Source organism: Micropterus salmoides, unplaced genomic scaffold (assembly GCF_014851395.1).
Source record: "Micropterus salmoides isolate LMB-PRFRI ecotype aquatic unplaced genomic scaffold, ASM1485139v1 Ms_hic_scaffold_3, whole genome shotgun sequence".
Lineage (NCBI taxonomy): Eukaryota > Metazoa > Chordata > Actinopteri > Centrarchiformes > Centrarchidae > Micropterus > Micropterus salmoides.
In genome coordinates this window covers 33,153,877-33,171,680 of record NW_024042261.1, presented here as the reverse complement: position 1 = coordinate 33,171,680, position 17,804 = coordinate 33,153,877, and the positions used below count along the sequence as shown (strand labels likewise).

Genomic DNA, 17,804 nt, shown 5'->3' with positions numbered 1-17,804 from the left:
CAGTCGATAACAAGTACATGCGCTGCAAGTCAAGGAGTCAATTCAGCCTCCTAGGTAGTACATGCACGCACACTCACGGTGAAACTCATGGATTCAACCACACACTCCCCATGTTACAGAGGCAATGTCTGCTCCCTATACATCAGTGTAAAGAGTTGGTACATGGTGGTTGTGTATAAAAGGTGGGGGAGTTATTAACATAATGGGCACATCTATGCAGCCCTGTCTTTGTCCATGGGGATACTGTTTCTGATGAGATGGAAGGGCCAAGCGCAAACCAATGCATCACTAATGAATGAATACAAGGGCAGTGAGTTGGAGCCAAGTCGTCGTCTGCTGTGCGGCCCTCCACCTACCCAGCAACACATAGGCTAGCCCATTGTAATTTTAATTACTTTTTACTCACAAATACTTCAATGCCTGGAGCTCTTATTAAAAAACAATGTGGAGTCCTGTGTAAGCACTCAAAACAATGAGAACACACACATTAGCTAAATAAAAAACCCCAGCAATTATGCCCCCCACCCCTACTATCTAAACCTGTGAGGGTTTTAGTGCTAAAAAAGGTCAATTAGCAAGAACGGACCTTCTGTAAATTCGCCTGTGGTTTAGTCTTTCATGCATATGTTTACCTCTTCCTAAACTCAGCCTCTCTTCTTTCTCATGCCCATCTGATTTTTAACTCAAAACTATTTTAATGATCAATTAATCACTTGAATCACTTATTAACCAAACATGGTAAACATTTGCTACTGAATAAGGAATTGATTAATTGATTTCGTTGTGGCTCATCTTTATCCACAACAATTCCTGCTCTTGGCCTTTCTTTGTTCCTTCAATCTAAGCCATAAGTGCAGATAAACAGCTACAACTATCATTTACACCTGGTCCAGGGTTGGAAATGACTGCAGTCTGAACAGATGTGTCAGTGAACTGCTGCAGGGCTCCTGCATCCTTTTGTCTTCTACACATCTTTGTTATCTCAGCCTCTGATTTATGTTCCTTCCCAGGTGAAGTCTGATGATGTCCCATTTCCTGGTCCGACAACCCCTGGCTGGGCTTGTATTTACAACCAGCCACAGCTATAATTATCTCCTATGGATAGGCGAGGACCCACAGGAAGAAAGACTGAATTCCTCCGTTAATCACACCAGACTCATAAAGCCACCAGTGAATCAAGTCATAAACAGAGAGAAAATATGTTGTGGCCTCAAGTGGAGGACTGGGGCATATACACATGCGCAGACTAACTGCATCGAAATGATGGATAATCGCTGCATTCAGAGATAAAGTTTCCACAGGGGGCTTTAAAATGTGTAAGAATATGTAAGAGGGATCCATTTATGTACACACCCAAGGAATATAATATCTGATGTAGCCTATATCTTCAACTATACCGGAATCTGAAGCTCAGAGGAGGGGGAGTTCTGTGCGTGCAGCCTGTCAAACTGCCTAAGCAGCCGCAGCAACTGTTAGGGGTATTTTTCTTATAAAAACTGTCGGTAGTCAGCCGAAGGACAACAGGGCACAATACATGCACGAAGAGAGAGGAAATACTTGGTGCAGACTCCGGCTTTTAGACCCTTAAGATGAACAATGTATTTCTTTCCATCTTTCAAGGTGGGCGCACAACTCTCAGGTTGAATGGCTTATGCTAGAAAGCAGTGCATTACGAGAGAAAGGCAATTTCTTTCCATTGTTATATTCTTTTCACTCAAGTACAGCCTTCGCTGCCTACATCAAATCATAAAAAACAAAGTGACAACCTTTTGAAGTTACTGAGTGCACATCATCTTTCATTTCCTTCTGACCACATCAGCAATATATCTATAGAGATTTAAACTTGGGGGATTTGACGATGACAGATTGATTTACTAATACAGTTTGACAGGGAGGACTGGCAACCTTGTCGTCTGTACCTTGAGAAACACCTGTGTCCTTGTGCACCTCAGGGCATCGCTTGACTCCATTTTATCACAGCTTAGATTACCAGTTGTGGCAGCTATAGTATGATATTTTTTGAAAGAGCAAACACAATTTACTGTGTGACAACACTAGTTAAAGTTTAATCTTAAGTTGGAGGAAAGTGGGGGGCTGTGTGTGCAGGGGGGCTGTAAAACCTCATAAATATGTACCTGGCCAGACCTCACCCACTTGAATGCTAAAACAATACTGGCAGGGGCAGGCTGTGTGAAAAGCTGCAGCCCCTCCCTCCCTTGTTCCGCCCTCCCTCCTCTGAGTCTGATGCTCCCCACTCATATTGAACCAAATAAACAGCAGCTCACGCAAATGGAAACCAGAGGAATAGGCATAATTACACAGCCACAGAGCCCAAATCCCCTCCTTGAAGGACCAGGGGCGCCCACGGGGACCCCTTTCACTCAAGGACTGGAGAAGTCGTTGGCTCAGCATACAGTAGAGCTGTAATTATAGATTGCACCACAGAGCAGCAAAACCACAGAAGAGCAAAGCCACATACATGCATGAGGCATTAAGAAGGTAGGTTTTGTGAGGGTGATGAGATCCAGTGGTGCAGAAACAGAAGGAAGAAGGGGAAGAAAAAATAATATAATAGTGGAGATGAAGAACTGGCGAGAGCGAGGGAGACAAAGAGGAAGGCGGAGCTTTGGGGAGATTTGAAGGTGTGCTGCGGGTTTGAGGCTGGCTTGCGTTGTCGCTTATGCTGCTGCTGCTTTGTTCTCACACTGACAAGAGGCTGACTGGGGGGACAGTCATGCTCTAATACACCTGAGGCTAGACACTGCCTTGCGAGTTGCCAGTGGAAAGAGGAGCCCTATTTCTGGAAAGAAAAGCAATAGGACAAACAAACAAAGCAGAAAGTATGCCCAAGCTGGTAGAAAAAGAAAAAAAACAAGAGTGATTCACACCAGGTGAGCTGACTTGGATCAAGCGGGACATAAGGGGCACTATTAAAACATCTGCTGTACCGTCTGGCCCTGCACTGATAGCAAGCGACTCCCAAGGCCGCGGCACAGAGCTGTGTAAAAAACATTCAACTGTAATAAGATTTGGCCTGTCAGGCAGCACGGAAAAAACATGTGCTCTGTGTTGTTTGCATATGGCGCATTGGACAATGTGCTACGCATGTTGCAACAAATACCAGCCTTCAGTCAAATAACCTTCTTATGGTGTGTAGACAATATCCTGCAAAATACAGAACTGCTGGGAGTTTTGATCAAAAAAGTTGAAGGAAGAGTGAATGTGTTTAGATGAGTCAGAGATTGTATTACCCACAAGGGAAAGCAAACACTAATATGAAAATCAAGCTGGATTCCTTTCTGTAACAAATAAAAAATGAATTACAACCATGTTATTAAGATTTAATATTTGCTTTTCTCTCTGCAAATAAGACAAATTATAGCTTCAACCCAAAATATACTACATTCATCCATCTGTTTGTTCCCTGATATTCTTCAGTAGAGTTTAAAACGAGACCTTGCTCTACATATAAAACACTGTAAAACTCTAAATTGAAATCCAGGGCACCATCCCCTTAAGCCTAGGAGTTTCTTCTACATAAGACAATTGCTACTTGGCATTTCATCTCGCAATGACTATGTATCACTATTGTCTTTTTTTTCTTAGCTGAACTGGCCAACAACCAGCAATATTTTAGAAGACAATTACTGGCTCATGTACCATTACTTGGGCCATGCTCATCCAAGAGAAATCCATTTGTGCCTGAGTCAAATAAAGTTCAGAATTATTCACCTCTAGCTGCTGCAATGTGAGCAAAGATTAAATAGGACTCAATGCATATTTTAGAAGAGGCACTCATTAATGTCTTCTATTTAAAGCTGCACCAGGCAACTTGGCACACAGTCAGTCCCAAATGGCAGTGAGACGTCGCTGTTTGAAGTTTGAAGACTTCAAAACCCAGAAAATGTGTAATATGATATCATTAAACTGCACTCTTCTTAGACTTAAATGTCTTCTCTTGCTTTTAGGGGTGGAGAGAGTGAAGAGTTTCCATTTTCACTGGCCCGAGTGCTCACTTGTTGATTCCTGTTGACAGGGATGCTTCTGTCCAAACCCCACAGTAAAATTAAATTTAGGCAAATAGGTCAAATCTGTGGAATCTCAGTTTGTAGACTTGTAATAGTCTCGTCAACTGCAGCTCCATTTTGTGATTCTAGCAGATAAATCAGGTGTATTTTGGTTCTTCTTGCCAAACGCAGCTTTAAAGCTTATCACATGAAGACACATCATCTCCTCATGCTTGATATGCTTTGGATACCCTATTGTTATTTAAGTGGGATGCTGATAGATAAAACATGGCTTGAGCCACTTAGGATAATGACTGTTTAATGTAGTCCCGGTTCCCACGGCAATGACACAGGGCTCTGTACTCCCCTATTCATGACCACACATGGGGTGTTTAGGGGGAGTCCAAATCTTCTGTCTCATTCACACACAAAACCCACCCATTAGCGGCTTGTTTATTCCCCTGGTAGAACATTTGTACACATTTTTTGTCTGTCAGTATTATGGAGCCCAACCAGTGGCATTTTGCTTATGTTATCAACAGATAAAAGTGCTTTTCAAAATGCTTTATTAAATTATTGTTTTACTCTTAGGGATAACTAGGAGCTATCTCACTGTGCTAGATGCCTTAATACATCCAGATAGGGAACTTCATTTAGCAGGAGCTATATTCTATGTTTCTTTTTGTTGACCGTAGCCATTTAGCCTTTTGAGATGGCACAGTATGTGTCAGAGAATTTGCTTTAACCTACACTCAGACAGTATTTGATGGTGCTTCAGCCAGGTCTCTTGGGTAAACAATGGTGTACCTGCCAAAGCAGTTCTCTTTACCCTCTGTCTCCCTAAGCAAACATTCAACTGCAGAGGCAAGCGAAACCTCGCTGGAACAGATGGTTAGTAGACCTGTTCCTAATTTTCCACTATCTGGTTCAAATTTGAAATAGTCTTTTGTACAACACACTCGTTCATTGAGGACAATGTAACATCTGTTGCGCTGTAAATGTTAATGATTATCGGGAATATTTATTATGTTAGGCAATTTCCCAATCTGGGATTGCTCCATGAAAGGCGTTGTGCATTTTATTTTAACTATTCCCAATGGCCATTTGTTTGGGAGAGAGAAGCATGATGACCGAGCACCATGGCACAGTAGTCCTGTGTTTTCCACAGGGGTTATAAAATAACAACTTTCAGGTTGGCAGTGCGTAGCATCGGGCAGTCAACCGTACGCGCCGATCCTCACCTAATGTAGCTGCATCCATCGTTCCTGAGGCAACACAAGGTTCAGAGCACAAGCCCACACACACATGCCCCTCGAGCAGCTTTAAGGCATTTCAAATGTCAAGGGGATGCATCAGTTCGCCTGCAATGGAGCTTCTCATCTTACTGCAGCAGGATAATGATTCATTCTTGAATGAAACACTGGAAAATCCAGCTACTTTTGCCTTCAGAAGATTTCAAAGAACCAAACATAGATGTCACAGTGGGGTATGTTATGCCCTTTTTGGTAGCTTAATATAATTTTTAAATTTAATATATACGGTGGGTAAAAGTGCCTGTGGATTTCCTGTAATTAATGCTTTTTTATTCTGGTCTAATAACAAATATGCCAGAAGTAATCTGGGATTTTAGTTGTCTTTGACCGCGGCAATGACAAATAAAGCTGGGCCAAAAATAAGGCTTTTGCCCTAGAGAGAGAGAGAGAGAGAGAGAGAGAGAGAGAGAGAGAGAGAGAGAGAGAGAGAGAGAGAGGCTGTATTGAGTGTAAACACAGTATCAGAGAGCTCTGACCCGTCCCCCTCCCCCTGCAGCTTAACTAAACAAGGCCACCATGGTTTCGGTTCTACGACACAAAATACACAACCCTGATGTTACCTGACCAAATGGGGAGATGACATCACCCTCTATGATACCTGATAACAAGCAACTGTCAGTAAACAAAAGGCTGGTCACAAGAGAAGGGGAGGCGGGAGTTTCTCTACCTGGTAAATGCATGACTGTAAGCATTGCATTTATGCTTGTTTGCCTGAAACTGAGGAAAAACACATGGAATGGATCCAGGTATTGTGAGTGTCAAAGTGTGGTATTAGAATAGAAATGCTGGGGTTTGAGTGCAGTAACAGCTAGATAATAATATGTTCTATCAGACAGATCTCAAGCCAAGACGCTGGGGGGCACTTACATGGACCAGACAATTAGTCAACAAAGCATTTCATCCACAGAATGGGCTGAGTGTACGCGGTGATGTGCACTGGTTATTTTTCAATAATGCAAAAGTTTTCCAGGGCTTTCAAAAGAGGGCTGCTGTAGGCCGTGTTAATAGGAGAGAGCTGATCAATAAATAAAATTGGGGCCAAAGGCGTGCTGCAAAGTGAAGCATTAGGGTCTCAGCCCAAGCCATGGCAGCAGCAGGTATAGGCTCAGTGCACAGAGGAGTGGGGTGGGGTGGAGTGGGGTGGGGTTACATAAATGTGATGTACAGGATTTTGGGGAGTTACGGGGGAGGGTAAGCAGTAAGAGTGACACACAGTGGGTCACACGTGGAGAGCAGATTACAGCACTCAGGATATTAAAGTGGAGGAGAGACGAAGCTGCAGGCAACACACCTCCCGTGGAAATCTCAGTAGCACAGGGTGACACGGGGTCCACCTTTCTTTTGATACAGTCGACATAATGGTACAATAACACGACTGCTGCACGCCTTTAGGTTGGGATGTTACCCTAGTGGGAAAGGTCAAAGAGGTTCGGACTGAAATTCTTCATAATGGAATTGTTAAAATGATTTTAGATTGACATTAATTTGACACTTAAAGGTGGACTGAGGTTCCCTTAAGCTCACCTCACATGTCAACTAAAAGGAATGCAACACATGTACACGAGCAGATACACAGGTAAACATTAGCCTTTATTACTGGTTGATGTCTGCTCACTGAACTTAGACTAATCTCTTACTGAAACAGTCAATTATTGGGAAAAAAATCATCAACAATTTGATTACTGATTAATTGTTTAAAGAGGTGGTATTATGCTTTTCGGCTTTCCCCCTCTCCTTTATTGAGTTATATCTCTTTTTTGTGCAACAGGTTTGCAAAGTGAAAAAGTCCAGAACAAAGGGAGTTCCCATCTCCCACAGAAAACTCTGCTCTGAACCGCTTGAAAACAGCTCGTTTGTAGTCCAGCCCTTCACTTCCTTTACTTGTGACGTCACAATGAAAACGCGTCATAAAGCTTGCCAAGCAGCTTCCGGGGTCAGGCACGCCCTCAAACCAAGCTAGTCTGAGCGGAGGCCCTTTGGCTCGACTCACCTTTGTTTGGTTTTCCATTGTAGAAATGTTGTACCTGTACCTGCTTCCAGGTACTTTTTTCGTGTCACCTCACCTCCATCGAGGTTCCAAGCAAGCTGAGGGATACTAAAATGTAACGTGAAACCACGACAGACTGCTGATTGGCCAGCTGCCCGCTCACAGAGCCCTCTGCTCCCGCCGTCACACAGACCGCTGCAGCAACAACGGCAGAGGAAAACACAGCTGGAAGGTTTTCATACCGCTTATCTGTCTTTACAATCTGAGGAATGTTAAAACGTTTTTAACTTAAAAAAGAGAAAGCTGTGTGGATCGCTGGTGTGTGTCGCATTGAACATTACATCACGTCAGTTGTCTGTGACATCGTTATGACGACAAGCTACGTACTATCTCTGGGTACTATCTGCAACGGAAAACGGAGCAGGGCCAAGTAGAGTCGGGTCTATCAATTTGCGCTATGGTACCATTTTTCGGCAAGGCAGCAGAGATCGTCAGAACACCGGCAACAGTTCAACGTGTAGTCTTAAAAGACGATGCACTTCCGACTCTGTTTGGGCCTGGAAATTCACAATCACAACCTGTAAGTATGCTTTATTGGTTGTGAGTGATTGGGTGTGCAGTATGAGACAAATATGGTGTTTTTTGAAAATTAAACAATGTAAACCTGTTCTGGTACAACCCCTAAATAAGATTTTGAACCTGAAAATGAGCATAATACCACCTCTTTAAGACACATATGAAGCAAAAATACCAAACATTGGCTGGTCCACCTCACCAGTGTGAGGATTTGATGCTTTTCTATGTTTTATATGATTTGATATATTTAGGTTTTGGGCTGCTGGTTGGATGAAACAAGCAGTTTGAAGACATCACCATGGGCCTTGGGAACTTTTTATTGAATTAACATGAAAAACATTTGACAGAAGAATTGGTGATAAAAAATAATTTCCAGCAAACTTAATCACTGCTGCTGCTTTGCTTGCATGAGTCAGTATTAATGCTCTGAACCACAAACATATTCACTGAATATGCATTGAACAACAAAGCACACAAGATTATCTATGAGAATAGTTTTGGAGTGGGACGTTTAGGATGGAGGTGACTCAGTATGAACCAGTACCACAGAGGTATGCTATACCTCTGTTAAGCACTCTGCAAATACAGCATGAAATGCATCTAAAGTCCTGCCAAAAAGTGCTGAGAAAGAGTCTGGCCCTGGATGACCACGCATGACAAATCCTTCTCTCACACCATCTGTTCCATTGTCCAAAAGTAAAGATAAGTCTTGCATAGAGTACAAACACTGAATACGTGCATGTGATAATGCCAAGCACTTGTGTTGAATACATTATAAAACATTACGATTTCAAATATCAAACAACTTTTAACTGAACGGGGATGATCAATTGTTGGCTGTACACAAGGATGGAAATGGACATGTGGAGGCATTCTGCATACTCAGTGAATACACACCAGAAGTGTGTAAATCCATACACCCCATACAAGGTGACCTTTAGAAATACTTGGTGAGAGCACAGAATATCGTTTTTTGGTGTCTGACCTGTGTTGACCTTTGCTGGGGCTTTGCTATTTGAGCCTTTTTCTTTCAGGCATGCAAGAGGGAGGAAGCCTTTGGGGGGTAAATAGGTCCAGTATAAGCATAACGAGAAGCACTGTTGCATGACCACTGGCTTATTAAACCAAGAAAAGAGAACGTACAATCAATATTTGATTTGAGCCACTTGTGATTTTTTCAGACATTTCTTCTTTTCACTATATTGGAACAGCCTCCAAATATTGCTTGAAAGAAATGAATGTTGTGCATATCATACATTTTTAAAGATGTGTGGAGTACAAGAATGTCATCAAAGTGCATGTCTAATTGTGGTTGGGACATAAACAGGACAGCAGGGGCATTGTGCACACACATGCTTGTTGGTGTGTTGCAGCAAGCTATTTTTCTCCACCACTACTGGTGCAGGCCATTTATACAGCAGATCTATTAACATATAAGAGAGGGAATTCACACTCCAGCTGGAGTGGGCAGTGGGCTGAAGCCCCAGTCTGCTATCAATTAACAAGCACACTTAGTATGTGTCTGAGTCATGATCACCATGGGACTCTGACAAATGCTGTGCATTTGCTCAAAACAAGTGTTGTCACAATAGCAAATCCAAATCCTCCGATCACCAGGCAGTCATGCAAGTTGAAAGCAATAAAATCAACTCACAAGTACATCACCCTAATACTGTAACAAACCATCTCTGTCATCTCTGTGCACGTGTACAAGGAATTAAGTACAAATAAACATGATTATGAATTTTGCCCTGCAGTCACATCATTTAAGCATGGATTAGTATCCTGTTTTTACCACTGGAGAAATGAACTGCACAGTTACTTAAGCTGATAGTTAGATATGCTATACTTATTTTATCCCTGAACATGTAATCTTGTTATTTAATTTTTTCCCCACAATGGTAATGCATGCACATATTTAATAGACATTCCTTGCTGACATTTGCTGCAAGGTCGACAGAAAGTGTCAGTTTTTTTTGTTCAAAATCCCTGAATTCTCTGTAACCTTGACACTGAACTAGCTTCTTGAAAAGCCTGACACCGAAATGACATAGGTTACAGTAGAAGCATCAATAGAAAGTATGACATGTAAACAAAACTGCAAGATTGATGCTAACATGTGGCAGAGATGGCTACATGGGAACACACCGCGTTTAAGCATAAATGTTGGATTCCCGCCTTTGCTAAATTCCTGTTTTTCATGTGTGTTTTGATCATAAACCTCTATGAAATCCAGCGGTTCTCGGCAGAACTCCGAGACCAGAGCTGAACCATTTCCTAAACCACGACCACAGCCTATCTTTCCAAGGCGAGTAAGGCTCCATGTTCCACATACATATAACCGTTGGAATGCTCACCACATCTCAGGACCATGTTCATATTCTGATGCATGTGCTTTCCAGCTGTGATCGAGTATTGTTACTCCCCCCAGTCTCCGAGCTTCACCATATACTGTACTTTCTCACCGCTCAATATGTTTCCATAAAGCTTCCCTTTTCAAATAAACATTAATTAAATGTCGAATTTTAAGAAAAATGTCAGATTTATGCTTATACGTCACTCTGACACCACATGCATTTCTCTTTAATGGTTGTTGTATTCTTACTTGTCAGCAATATTGGTACATTTTGCTACTTTTAAAGACTTAATTAATAATAATATCAGAAGATGCTATATAAGGAGAAGCTATTTTCTGGACAGTTCATTTTCGGTCATCTGTACCTTTCATTCTTCATACTGTGACATTTGATGGAAAGCTTTAGAAGAACACATGAAATAACACTACTTAAATGTCTGCACAGTTTGCAATTGGTCTTTCAAGAGAGAAGCAACTGGCACGGAGAAATAAGTAGGGAACCACAAAGCCACAGCAAGGGGAAAGGAACAGCCTGAAAGCTAAGTCGGGTGGTATGAGTTACTCCAGTCTCCACTGGTTGTTAGATGTCTATCAATGTGTATTGACACAGAGACCCAGGACATAAAAAACATTCGGTGTATTCTCAAAGATATACACGGCAGGAAAAACAGGACGGACACTGCTAAAATGTGACTGGAGCAGAAATCAATCATAGGAATCAAAAATCACAAGATGACTCTGTGTTTCTCTCAGTTTCATCTGAAAACACTGCAGTGGGTGGGCTGTGGCCTTGGGGCATAAAAAAAGTCAGGAAATGAACTCATAGCTTTTTTTTTCTAAGTGTAGCTGTTGCTTTTGATAATCAAGGACAAATGGGATTCAACATGTTTAGTTCCAGAGAGTGTTGAATAAAACTGAACCCAGATAACAAGCAGTGGGATCAACAATCACTTGCTATGAACCTCAATATTTAAGTTTAAAAAATAATACTGAGCAGCATCTAGATAAAATGAACAATGGTGAAGAGCGCTGCTTGTGACTGGAGATAATTGTGTGGTTCAATGCAATTTCTGCGTGGCCAAATTGTAACTGTGTGACTGCTGAATGACTGATTCTATGACAGCTTGTGCTATTAACTGCAATCAAACCAGTACCGTAATTACCCTCTGTGTTAAAAGATATTCTTTAGTTAAAACTTCACAGCATTCCAATTCGGACTCGAAATGCAGAAGGATGCACAGTGAAATGAGTCTGTAAGAATGGAATGGGTTCTGGCTCGTAAAGCTTTGATGAAACAAAGAAAAAAAGTATAGCTGACAATTGATAGTGTATTACTATTGATCAGAAGCAGGGAAAGTGAAGCAGGCAGTCACAGAGAGATTCAACAACTCAGTTAGGCCATATTGAAATCCCTGTCACTCAGTCAACCAAAGGAGAAACTTACTGGGTTGTGTTTTTGAGGGAAGAAATAAAGACTGATTAGCATGCTAGCTTTGTGAATAGGCAAGGTATCAATCTCCCATGATGTGAGATGTATCCATCTCTAAGTGATAGTATGAAAGTCAACCTAAAGTTTTTTTAAGCCACAATCATACCAGGTGAAATCCTTCACATGAACAGCTATGCTTTGACATTAATAGCCTTTCTAATTTGCTGACAGGGTTTAGGCTACTGCTGTATCTGGCTCAAAGACACTGGGGCCTGTCCAGTGGGAAGCCAGACAAAATAGCTGTACATGGCATTTACAGACTTTTTCCTCAGGGCTGCAGGAGCATTATTTGGAGCTCTTACCCTAGCGTTGCCCTCCCTCACTGTGTCTATACTGTGGGCTGCTCATTGTTTGACAGGATTGACAAGCTCCCTGGCAGAGCTGATTAAAAGCTTTAAGGTCAGAGAAGTGGGACAGATATCGAGCGAACACCTGTCTCCTCACTGTGAGCCAGTCCCCTACTGGGTGTGTCCTCCATTGGTGCAGGATCAATGGCTCCATTAAGACTCAACGTGGACTCTTTTATTTATTTATTTATTTCCTGACAGCGCTACTTTGGCTTGCAAAGAACCTTTCACCTGGGTCTTCCTTTTTTTTTTTTTTTTTACTTCCCTCTGCCCTTCTTGCAGTCAAATGAAACACAGTAGGTGTTGTTCTCACCAGGAGATCATACTTCTGGACAACCAAGGTCATCAGCTAGCCTTTGCTTTAGCTAAAAAATATCCTGAATAAAATGTAGAGCAAAAAGCACACACTGCAATGTATTTATTTTTTTCTAGCTTCAGACTTAATTTCATCATGGATTTCCACATCCTGGTAAAAATAACTTTGAAAGCCCAGCTGCCCACTGAAGATTTACCAAAGGATTATAGATCATTAAAGAGATGTTTGAAGTTCACTTGAAGCCTCTCTAAATAAGTTATCTGAATCACAGAGTTTGGTGTAGTGTCCTGGCCATTCGTTTTCTCTCCCACTGTAACCGGTTCTCTCTTTAAAAAAAAGAGGGTCTCACAAACTGCAACAGCTGGTCATGGTCTCTGGAGTCACAAACCAGAAATGGACATTTCAATTTACTTCGGCCTGGGTTTGGATGATAGTGAATTAAGATACCTACTCTTGTGGATACCTTACCGATTTCATCCCTTCTGGTAGGCTTTCCACTCACAGATACACAGAAGAGAAAATGCTCTTCTTTTGACATTGTATCTCACAATAATCTATAAAATGAAACCTAATACCATAGCTTTAACCATGGGATAAGACTTCAAGAGATGAGTGACTTTCACCAAAAGATATCTCAAACCGTGTCCCACACACCACTACTTTCATCTTGTACTTCCAGTACTTCCATTTTCACAGGTTTCTGGATCCCTCCCCCACACAGTCACCTAGCTGGTCTTTCTTGATGATTCAGTGGCTGAGCACAGAGGCGCATTGTGCTTTATCATATTAATCTGGTTGGTAATCTTGTTGTTTGCTGTGAGAAAATAAAGTAGCTGACTAAACTGACTTAATAGACATAACAAACAGATTTTTTTTAAGATCAAACAAGCATTATCAAAGTGTCATACCTGCTCATTTTCACATTTCTCATCTGCCCCACCAAAGGAACCCATTATAAATGTTGTGTCATAAGTTATTATGACACAACATTATATTACATCACTAATGAGATGGATAAGAAATTAATTTGATTAAAATGGATGTAAACGCTTTAGTAATTGACTACACAGAAACCTTGCTGCTTAGGGTTATTTAGGAACTGGTCAATGACTTGTCACATCAAATAACCAATTGCAGTATACTACTAATCTGGAGAACCACGCAAGTGCTTCATCCTTTTGTTTCCACATTAAGATATTTGATGAAGATGTAGCACAACAGTAAGGTGAAAGAGGCGAGTTCACACTTCTCCAGTAGTGTTTTCAAGTACGTGTGAAACTGGGTTTGCAGGAGGAAAGGGTGAAGGTGTCGGTGAGGTGCTAGGTCACATCTCCATTTGCAGCTGCTCTTTGGCCATTTCTTCTGTATGCTTATTTTCCATTTATTTATGTTGGTTTTCAAGCAAGGTCAGACCGACTGGAGGGAAGATGTGGTGCAATGTCCTGAAGCTACACTGGGAAACAACGCATGAATAGACTTTTAAAATATGTGGAATTTGTGGGAAATGTTCTAAAACAGCATAATTTGTGTTGAAAGACATTTTGGGACATGTTTGGCGTAAGTATGACAGGATATCAAATTGCGCTATGCTTTTTTAGTACTGAAATATGAAGCATAAATTATTGCAAAATGGCATTCAATGCCTTATTACATTTTAGTCTTAACTTATTCTTTATTTAGATATTTAAATGACAATCTGACAAAAACATGTTTATACTCCTCGAAGCAAGATACACGTTGGTACTGAAGCTCAGGTATCAGATACTTGAGGTATAGTATCTTAAACTTTATTATTACTATATTCAACTTTAGACTGTAAGCACACATTCGTATCGTTCTTTCCTTAAAATTTATTGATTTCCTGTTCTGCAATATCTACATTTTGAAAGTTAAGTTTACAAAAAAAACACTGCACTTGTTCAAACATGTAGTAATATATATTATCTTTAACGTTACTTGCAGAACTCAGTTTAATCATTGACTACTAGTGAGAATTGAAACAATGAGTTTTTTAGGCAGCTTCTTATTAGTTAAGGATCACACCTTTGCCCTGCAGCCTGGGTATTTTATAGACACCCAGAGAACACTTACTGCCACCAGGATTATATATGCCAGTGTTTTCTGTCACAGTGCATTAGATAGTGCACATATCTGTTGCCTTCACATGATTGTAGCTTGGGTGAAAATTTCTCATCTTCTCTGTGCCCTTCACAGATTGCAAGTGTACCCTCACTCACCTGCAATCCCAGCCTCGCAGAGCTGGTAGAAATTGTTTGAGCAGAAATGAGCTGAGTGGTGGTGTCTTGGCAATTGACAAAACTGCATTTGTGTATTCAAAGTTGAAGAGGCTCATACTGCAGTACACTCATAAGTGTTGTGAATGGATGTTGGAATAAGGCTCGACATATGGGTTAATGCAGGCCAGAGTAAAATAAAGGGCAGTGAGCTGTGACAGGTGTATTCCTTGTGGGCATAATTTTGTGTTTAATCTTGTTTACGGTTATTTATAATAACAAATGTGCAATAATCTGTCATGCATATCAGTGTGGTAATTACGGCACATTCAGAATGATGGATATGTTTAGGATAAGAAAACAGGGCAAAAAAAATCACATTAATCATTTTATCTTTGGGTAGAGTTATTTGTGACAGCTATGCAGATACAAATAACTGCTATAAAGGCTACTAAGAAACAATAAAACTAACAGCTAGCCTCATATAAGTTTGTTTGTCAAAACTGCACATATGTATTGTAATCTCTACAACATTTTGATACAGTGCAGTATGTCTTTAGACTGTAATACAAATGCAGCTACATTCTACACAAAGGACTGTAATAAAATATACATGCCAACCCATCACATACTGTCACTGTCTTTGAATAAAATCCAATAAATCAGTGATTGATGAAGGCCAGCGGTGAGCTGAAGGATTTCAACAGAGACTGGTCTCTTAAAGCTGCTTTTATCTGTTCCCATTTAGCTGCAATGTATGCTCACATGCTGTACAGTGACATATCCGACCCTTCATACATAATAGATATGTTGGTGTCCATGGAGCTGCAGATGCTAGAGGCTAAGGGTTGGTGCAGGGCAGAGCCAATAAAATACATTTTTCTTCCAATGTTTTATCAGGCCTGAATGCTTTATTCTAATAACCAGCCTCTCCAATTACGCTGTTTACAGTTATTATGCTAATGTGTTGGCTGACGGTGGTGTAATTTTGTATCGGCTAACTTTTTTGACGTTTTGATGTATCTGACTGGTTGCTCACTTATTAATGTGAATCAAGTTGAGCAGTAATTATTTTGATGTGTATAACTTAACTGTATGTAACTGAAAAATTTAACTGCTCGTTTTTCAGAACAATGGCATCCTAAAAATGTGTATGAACATTGGAAGACAATGAGTCTTCAGAACAAGAGTGGCTTATTAATATGTCATCTTATTGTTCTTAATGAAACTGGAATAACCAACAAAATAGAATTAATAGCAGATGCATTTAGATTAAACTTGCTTTTTTTATTCCAACAATGATCAAAGACATTAGTTTCTGGGGAGGTGGGAACATTGATGGTGTGCAGCAATTAACAGTGTATTGTATTCCTATTCCCCAGTTAGTTATTTAGCAATTATCATACTCACCATAATTTTAAAACTATAGTTTTGAAATGCAATTTACTTTATGAATACAAATGTCTCATCCCTTTTTTAATCCTGTTGTTGTGGGGAGTGGAAAAAAAAAATCATGACAAAAAACTGTTTAATATTTATACCCATTTTCTAGCTACGAGCAGATCTCGCTCGGCTGCATTAAAATGAAACTTGTTGTGACCTAGTTAGAAGAATGCCACATGACAAAGCCTTGTCCGCCCTCTATCCGTGAGACTAGCCAAGCAGAAACGGCCATATCGAGCACGATATTTTGCATGGGTATCCTTATCGACAGTTTGTTAGCAGGGACGAGGGGCAGCCAGGTCTGTGTCCTACTCCTTGGCTGATTAGGTGGGTGAAGGACAGAGCCTGGCTTCGTTGCAGGAGGCTGGGGCGGCAGTGCTTTGTTAATGTGCTGCCACTCACTCCCCTGTAGGGTGAGCAGGCCTGGACAGGCTGAGGTGACGCTCCCCTCTTTCCCACAGCTCAGCCAGCTTGACTTTGCTTGGCTGATGAACTGTGACGGGACACAACTCCAAGGTTGTTTGTGCTGCTTTTTTTATTTTTTTTTTACCAGGCAAGCTAGTCAGAGCAGGAGTGTGAAACATTGTTGAACTCTGAGCTGATGGCTTTCAACCTTCATATCAGCTGGCTCGGCTGTAGCCATGACACACTCCAGTGAACACCTGAAGGATCCCCACTGTCGGGATGTAAGAGCTGCAATCCATACAGCCAGCTGCTAATGTTTCAATACAACAAGAAGAGCACAAACAACGTCACTAGCCTGCCCAGACATGATTTACCTTGCACAACTTAAAATGAGTCAGTCCTGTGATTGCAGACAACGGAACACTCAAACTCCGGGGAACTTGCTTCGGAAGTCAATCTAAACAAAGGTTTCTGAGTGACTGTGCATGTGAAGAGATTGCCATTCTTTAAAATTATTATTCAGATCACTTCTATGGCCATTTCTACCTTAGCTAGAGAGTCTATCACTTCCATTTATGGGTCTCAAAGCACACCGTAGAGCTTTCCGCTGGTAGTTTTGTGATAATTCTCCCCTCACAACTGAGAGGTGTTACAAAGGGCCTGTGTGCTTGTAAGGTTGTTATTTTGTGCTGCTCTTTCAACTCTGAAAGTCAGAAACATACAGTATCTCATGTCATTATACTTCAAGATCTCCTTCACGTTTGCTGAAATAGAATCCAACACCACCATAAATGCTCACCCGGCCAGGGTCATGGAGGGGCTGCTACAAAAGCAATCAGTGAGGCCATTGTACATATTTGCAGGGAGCTTGAAAAAATCCCATAGAGGGAGAAGCTGCCAAACCTCTCCATGCTTATTATACAAAGAAGCCTCTTAAAATGGCATGATGAATTCTGACAAGATGACTTATTGTTCATGTTACAGCTTGGAGAACATATTTTTGTCTATGTCAAACGTTTTTTTGAGAGATGTCTTTTAAAAAGTCAAATTTGCGCCAACAACTCGCTGTGTTGTTCTTGCTTTAAACTTTTTATAGGCATAACACACACCTAGTAGTTACATCTAAGACTAGTCTCACTCACTTTGTTATTACTGCAATCTAACAAAATGGGTAAACTGCTCATAGCCAACCACTGGGACCGTCTTAAAACAGCATCCATTTCCAATCTTTAAGTAGCCACTGTCCATGGAGACTTTGCTGGAGGTAAATTGTTTGGATTCACACATTCAAGTTTGGCCTACAACTCCAGTTAATCCAAGCGATTACAAGA

General features: G+C 41.0%; 1 protein-coding gene across 5 annotated transcripts in view; it reads right to left on the bottom strand.

Annotated features, from left to right (window-relative positions):
* Positions 1-17,804, bottom strand: part of nectin1b (nectin cell adhesion molecule 1b) — a 146,689-nt gene that overhangs the window by 95,266 nt on the left and 33,619 nt on the right. The gene's annotated exons all lie outside the window — the stretch shown is intronic.